The sequence below is a fragment of the Carlito syrichta genome, unplaced genomic scaffold, assembly GCF_000164805.1.
Source record: "Carlito syrichta isolate Samal-C Ts95f unplaced genomic scaffold, Tarsius_syrichta-2.0.1 Scaffold313381, whole genome shotgun sequence".
In the NCBI taxonomy this organism is placed as follows: domain Eukaryota; kingdom Metazoa; phylum Chordata; class Mammalia; order Primates; family Tarsiidae; genus Carlito; species Carlito syrichta.
In genome coordinates this window covers 1,246,981-1,254,476 of record NW_007257477.1, presented here as the reverse complement: position 1 = coordinate 1,254,476, position 7,496 = coordinate 1,246,981, and positions in this window count along the sequence as shown.

Sequence of the window (7,496 nt, the reverse complement as noted above, 5' to 3'; positions counted from 1 at the left end):
TTCTTAAGGTAAAGATTAACTTTGCCGACTTTGTCTTTCTAGAAACCCAAAATTCCTGAGGGTGGTGAGACCCATGACTCTATACCTGGTGACCCGGACGCCCCTTCATGGTCTCCAAGACATCCACAAGCAGTCAACAAGGAAGTCATGGCAGTCACGTCCGCCTGATTGCATCTCCGGGAAAAGATTTAAGACAGGGCTCAGGGGGTTACGGTGACACACTCATCTAGAGTGCAGCCCTCTTCCTGTCTGTGGGAAGTGATCTCTTTCTTAAATAAATCTTTTCTTCTTTCACCTCTTTGTGTGTTGCAAATCTTTGCATTACTCAGATCTCTGGTTACCAGCATGCACCTCTGGCACGCCGCTCCCATGGTGCTGCGCCCATCCATCCATCCACCCTCACCCTCCATACCCTAACATTCTACATGATATGTGAATTATATCTCAATAAAACTGTTTTTATAAATGGGATCTATTTAGGAAAGAAGAAATAAAACTGTCTTTATCCACAGACGGCCTGATTGTGTACCTACAAAACTTTTAGGAATCTTCCAGAGAGCTATAAGAACTAATCAGTAAATTAAGCAGCTATTCCAGATACAAGGTCAAGATACAAAAATCAGTTATATTTGTACATTTAGCACTAAGCATTGGAAATTGACATTTTAAGAATACTATTTGCAGTAACATTTTTTTTTTGAGTTGGAGTCTCACTCTGTCGCCCAGACTGGAGTGCAGTGCCCGCTCCCAGCCAACGCAGCCTCGACCTGCTGGGCTCTGGCGATCCTTCCGCCTCAGCCTTCCAAGTAGCTGGAACTACAGGCATGCGCTACCACACCCGGCTAATTTTTTGATTTATTGTAGAGATGAGGTCTCACCAAGTTGCCCAGGTGGGTCTCGAACCCAGGACTCAGGCAATTCACTCACCTCAGCCACCCAAGGCGCGGTATTACAGGCTGAGCCACCGAGCCTGGCTTGCAGTAACATTTTTAAAACATAAAATATTTACAGGCATATATTGTTGAAACATTTGGAAAACCTCTGTGCTCGGGTTTTTCAACCCTGGCGCTATCGACATTTCAGCGGGACAATTCTGTGTTGTTGGTCCGTCCTATGTGCTCTGGGATGTTAAGTATCTTCCCTGGCCTCCACCCATGGGATCCCAGTAGACCCCTTCCCAGTTGTGCAGTTGAGACAAACAAACATGTCTGCCGACATTGCCAGATATCCTCTGGGGTGGGGGTGGGGTGGTAAAATCACCCTTGGTTGAGAACCACTGATGCTGAAACTAGAAACCCCCTCTGAGAGAAATGGAAGACTACCAAAATAAGTGAAGAGGGATGCTGTGTTCATGCATTGGAAGACTCCATTTTGTTCATATATCAAGTCTCTCCAAACTGAATTATAGAATCCATGCAATCCAGGCTGGATGGACTCACACCTGTAATCCCAGCACTTTGAGAGGCCAAGGCAGGAGAATTGCTTGAGTCTAGAAGATCAAGTTCAGCCTAGGTGATATGACAAGATCTCTTCTCTACAAAAAAATCAAAAAATTAACTGGACATGGTGGCACATGCCTGTAGTACCATCTACTCAGGAGGCTGAGGCAGGAGGATTGCCTGAGCTGAGAAGGTCAAGGCTACTGTAAGCTGTGTGACAGAGTGAGACTCCAATTCAAAAAAAAATTCATGCAATCTGAATCAAACTCCCAGCAGACATTTTTGTAGAATTTGCTGATTGTCAAATGTATGTGATTCCCATATCAACGTGTACTTCAAATGAGCATAGGTAGACTGTGCAGAGAGCTTTCATCGTGCCAGGCCCAATAGTAAGCCATTGTCTCTGTTACCCCATAGAACCTGCCTGATAACCTGTAGATGGTCACTCCTTGATCATCCTGCTGGAGGCAAGAAAAGACATAGTAAGCTGCCCAAGGTTGCCCAGGCAAGGCGTGTCAGTAGGGAGTGGAACACAAGCATCTGACACCAGGGCCTATTAGGTGTGGCCTCCACCATTTCCCCTGGGCCCCTAGCCTCAGTGCTAGAGGTCAGGCTCAAGGTGACTTACTTCAAAACCCACCAAAGCATCTGCTCTTTCAAGATCTGGGCTGCCTCTGTCCCCCATTCAGGCCAAAACGACTGGGATAAAGCCTCCACTTTCTACCAGTCTGCCCCAGCAACTCCAGGAGTGATTCTGACCCCACAAAGCCACAGAAGATGTCCCCAAGTGAGAGTGGCCCTGCTTTCCTCATCGCCTTGGGGGCCCCCACTGCCTGACATTTCAGGATAAGGTCAGCCCTCTCCTCATTCTGCCTGCACTTAGTGGGGGCTCCAGCTTCTGCTTACTTCCTTATCCCTTTAAAATGATTAAAAACAGAGCTAAGTCAGGTGAGGTGGCTCACACCTGTAGTCCCAGCACTTTGAGAGGCAGAGGTGAGAGGATTGCTTGAGTCCAGGGGTTCGAGACCAGCCTAGACAACTTGGTGAGAACACGTCTCTGCAATAAATAAAAAATTAGCCGGGCATGGTGGTGCACGCCTGTAGTTTCAGCTACTTGGAAGGCTGAGGCAGAAGGATTCCCCTGAGCCCAGCAGGTTGAGGCTGCGGTGGCCATGAGGGTGCCATTGCACTCCTGCCTGGGCAGCAGAGTGAGACGCCAACTCAAAAAAAAACCCCAAAACAGAAAAACAGAGCTAAGAGTAAAACCAAAGAAGTCTGAATTGAAAATGACACTTTTGTGGAGCAAAATTCAGCATCCATGTGTCTTCACCAGCCGCTGTTTTGCCTCCATTCTTCCCAGACCCCATGACCCCATGGGGCAGGGGCTCAGGATCCTGTTCCACGGGGAGGAACGATCGAGAAGGCGAGAGGACAGGGAAGGGGGCTGTTCTCAGCCCGGCACTGGGCAGGCGTGTCTGCTCACCCCCATTCATCAGCGATGACCTTGGCATCCCACAACCTTCCAGCTGAATTCAGGGTCCCAAGGGAGCGAGAGGCCAAGATTCCATGCTTCAAGTGTTAACCTGCTGAAACAGTCTCCTTCTCCGTGTGTCCCCAGCCAGGCCCCAAGGCCTTTCTGCATCTCCGCCCCCACAAGCCTTTGTCCAGGTTTATGGTCAATCTGGGCCCCTGTAGGGCCATGCCCGGTTGGTCCATTTTCCAAGGGCGAAGTCTGGAGCCCTGCAGGACAGAGCTGGCCTTATCACTGTGACTCACAGGACTCCTGGTTATATCTGATCTCAAGCAACCGGGTTTCCTGAGAGGAAAACACAATTGCCTCATAATGCTGAGAACTGACTGCCGTTGGCATTTTGTAAACTCTGAGTTCTCTGAGTTTTCTGAAATGTAAAAATCCTGTATGCACAGCCTCTCATAAGCCTTATCAGGATTTCCGCCAAGCCTGCTCCCAAACCTTCCTTTAAGTTCAGGGCCTATGTAGGAGTCACCGAGATGGGCAAACTTCCCATAAAGAGCCAGAGAGTAAGTATACTAGGCTTTGCGAGCTGGATGGTCTCTGTGACAACTACTCAACTCTGATATCTGAGTTCTAAAGCAGCCAGAGGCAATATGAAAGTGAATAGGCATGACTGTGTTTCAATAAAACTTTACTTATAAAATCAGGCAGAGCATAAAGAAGAACAAAACCATGACCTTTGCAGTAACATGTATGCAACTGGAGACCATCGTACTAAGTGAACCATCATAGAAACAAAAAACTGAATACCGCATGTTCTCATCCCTAAGTGGGCCCTGATCACTGGTCACATGAACTCAGGGGTGGGATTGGTAGACGCTGGACCTGCTGGGGGAGGTGGGGAGGAAAGAGAGAGGGACATATGGCAACACACTGGGTCCCGGTCCACTATCAGGGGAAGAGAGGCCAGATGGAGGCCTAGACTTCACCTGCATGTAGCCTACTTCTGGAGAGAATCCTCGGTTGTACTCCCCAATTCTAAAATAAAAACAAAATGCAGTAATGCAATCAGGCAGAGGGCCAGATCTTGGTCCTCTTCAGTCACGCTAGTAACCAAGTGAGGCAAACTCCCATTTGTAAACTATTCCTCTCTGCCACCTTCTTAGAAAATTTTCCCCTCTAATTATCCCTGTCCCCAATTTCTCTCCAGGTCTAGCTGCTCTGTCCCACCAAAATGCAAACATGCCATCGAATCCCTCTCTGCAGAAAAGAAACAAGGTGACTCTCCCTAGAGACCACCTTTCTCCAGGTGGTGCCTCCTTACCCCTCTGCTTCAAGTAGCCGATTCCGTAAACCCATCAGCCACGCTCTTCTCCACTGCCTGGGTAAGCTTCAGCCTCACCCTCATCTTCTTTGAACCAGCTTTAATCAAGATCCTGTACAGAATCCTATAACCATTTTTGCCTGAGGCAGTGTGCATAGTCAGGCCAGGGGCCCAACAGGACAAGGTGAGACGCTCCAGAGTGCCAGGAGATAAAAGGAGAGAAACCTCACTTAGCATTTCAAAATATTTACTGGCCTCGTGCACAACCCTAAGAAAGGCAAATGCCAGTTATGAGGTGGCTTGGCTTTGCCTGCTGAGACTTGCCGGTTTATAGAATGACTGGTATTTATTCACAGAAGCCTTACAGGCTATAAATCTCCCAATTTGTTTGTTGCCGGGACGATTGAATTGCTGGGAATACACAATTCACATCTCCCAAATCCATGAATTTGCACAGAATTCACTTCGTGGTCTTTGCCTTGTATCCATTGTCTAAACCCAAGCTCCAGTGGGGAAAGATGTTCTCAACCAGAATGTCCATTTTTCTCACAAAGCATGAACCAGAGAGCTCTTAAATGCACAACTGGACTCCTCTGGCTCCATGATCAACTGTATGCATCACAGCATTGTGTCTGTGTTGAAATCAATGAGGCAGGAGAGGGGGTCAATTCAGGGAGACTTTGTTCCCCCCACTTTGTGGGTGGACCAGTTCATCAATGCGCAATACTTGAGCATGTGCCACAAGGCACATATTTATTTGGTTGTGAGTCACTTTCATGTTCCCATCGTACTGATGAGTACTTCATAAAACATACAGAAAGAGAAAATTTAAAAGAATGGCAAAGATGAAATAAACAGCATTACATTTTTTAAAAACCTAGTTTGTTAGGAGTATACAAATTTTTGTAAATAGATGTGCTTTAAAAAAACTGGTTAAGCCGGGCTCGGTGGCTCAGCCTGTAATCCCGTGCTTTGAGAGGCCAAGGTGAGTGGATTGCCTGAGCCTGAGGGTTCAAGACTCGCCTGGACAACTTGGCAAGACCTCATCTCTACAATAAATCAAAAATTAGCCGGGCGTGGTAGTTCCAGCTACTTGGAAGGCTGAGGCGGAAGGATCGCCGGAGCCCAGCAGGTCAAGACTGCAGAGGCTGGGAGTGGCCACTGCACACCCGTCTGGGTGACAGAGTGAGACTCCAACTCGAAAAAAATCAAAAAAACAAAAAACTGATTAAACACCCTGATTTGGAAGTCTAAATTGTTTTTTTAAGTTGTTTTTTAAAAATTCAGATTTTTTGATGTATAAGTTATATAGTATAGCATCAATTATATGGTAAAATCGTCTTTTTTTTTGGTGTATAGTTTGGTGAGTTTTAAGTATATACAGTCACTGCTGGTTATGTATACAATGTAACAATCACCTTAATCAAGGTGTAGAATATTTTTATCACCCTCAAATTTCTTTCTCCCCCTTTGTGGTCAAGCCCCTTCCTCTACCCACATCCGTGGGCAACCACTGATCTGATTTCTGTCCCTATATTTTTGCCTTTTCCAGAATGTTGTTGATGAAAGATGCCAAACTGTGTAAAATATTTAAGATGGTTTATTCTGAGCCAAATATGAGTGACCTAGGCCCATGACACCCAAACCAAGAAATCCTGAGACCGCATGCCTGAGGTGATTGAACTGTAGCTTGGTTACATACATTTTAGGAAGACAGAAGTCACAAGAAACTATAAATTGAGACATGTGAGATCTACACTGGTTTGGCCAGGGAAGATGGGACATCTCCAGGTGCGGTCTTGCAGGTCACAGGTGGGTCCCAAGATTTGCTCTGTCTAAGGGATTTTGAAATCAGTAAAGGAAATGCCACTGTGATAAAGGGATGGCTTGAGGAATGACAAGTGAGTCAAGTTCCTTGATATGTAGATGAAGCTTCATGGGTGGCAGACTTCCGAAAGAATAGGTCTTAAGTGTCTTCAAAGGTGCCTGGAATCTGGGAGTCCCCAAGAGCCAGCTTTGCAGGGTCATAAAATAGTTTCATTTCCTTTCTTATCTGTTGTGTGATGTTATGCCAGAGTCAGGTTGAAAAGCAAGCCTCATTATATAGGGTTAATAAAAACCCGTTGATGAGTCTTTGCAGGGCACGACTCCCAGGCCCTTTAATTAGTAATGTGGACACACACAGAGAGAAAGGGCAGAGTTTAGTTCCTCATATAAATGGAATAATACAGTATGTGGTCTTTTGTGTCTGGCTTCTTTCACTTAGCTAGGACTTTTGAGCTCAGCTGATATTTTTATGTCTATTAGTAGTTCATTACTTTTTATTACTGAGTACTGTTGTATTCCATATATCACAGTCTGTTTATCCAATTGTCAGTGAATGAATATTTGGGCTGTTTCTAGTTTTTGGCTATTTTGAATAAAGCTTTCATTAACAGTTGTATATGGGTATTTGTGTGGAAATGTCTTCATTTCTCTTGGGTAAATATCTAGGATTAGGATTACTGGATCATATAGTAAGTACATGCTAAACTTTTTTTTTGAGTTGGAGTCTCACTCTGTCACCCAGACTGGAGTGCAGTGGCTGCTCCTGGCCACCGCAGCCTCAACCAGCTGGCCTCTGGTGATCCTTTTGCCTCAGCCTTCCAGGTAGCTGGAATTACAGGCATGTGCTACCACGCCCGGCTGATTTTTTGATTTATTGTAGAGATGAGGTCTCGCTGCCCAGGTGGGTCTCGAACCCACGGGCTCAGGCAGTCCACTCACCTCAGCCTCCCAAAGGCGTGGGATTATAGACTGAACCACCTTATTAAGTTTTGAGAGTTCTTTATGTATTCTGGATATAAGTTTTTTATCAAACATGTAATTTTAAAATATTTTCTCCCAATTTGTAGCTTGACTTCTCATTCTTTTAGCTGTTTCTTTCAAAGACCAGAAGTCCTTAATTTTGACGAAGATCAACTTATTTATCTTTCATTTATGGGTTGTGATTTTGGTGTATATATAAAATCCTGATCTAACCCAAGGATGTGAAGACTTTCTTTTATGTTTTCTTGTAGAAGTTTTATTGTGTTGGGCTTATATTTAAGTCTATGATTCATTTTGGGTTTGTTTTGTTTTGTTTTGTTTGAGTTGGAGTCTCACTCTGTCACTCAGACTGGAGTGCAGTGGCCACTTCCGGCCACTGCAGCCTCGACCTGCTGGGCTCCAGCGATCCTTCCACCTCAGCCTTCCAAGTAGCTGGAACTACAGGCACGAA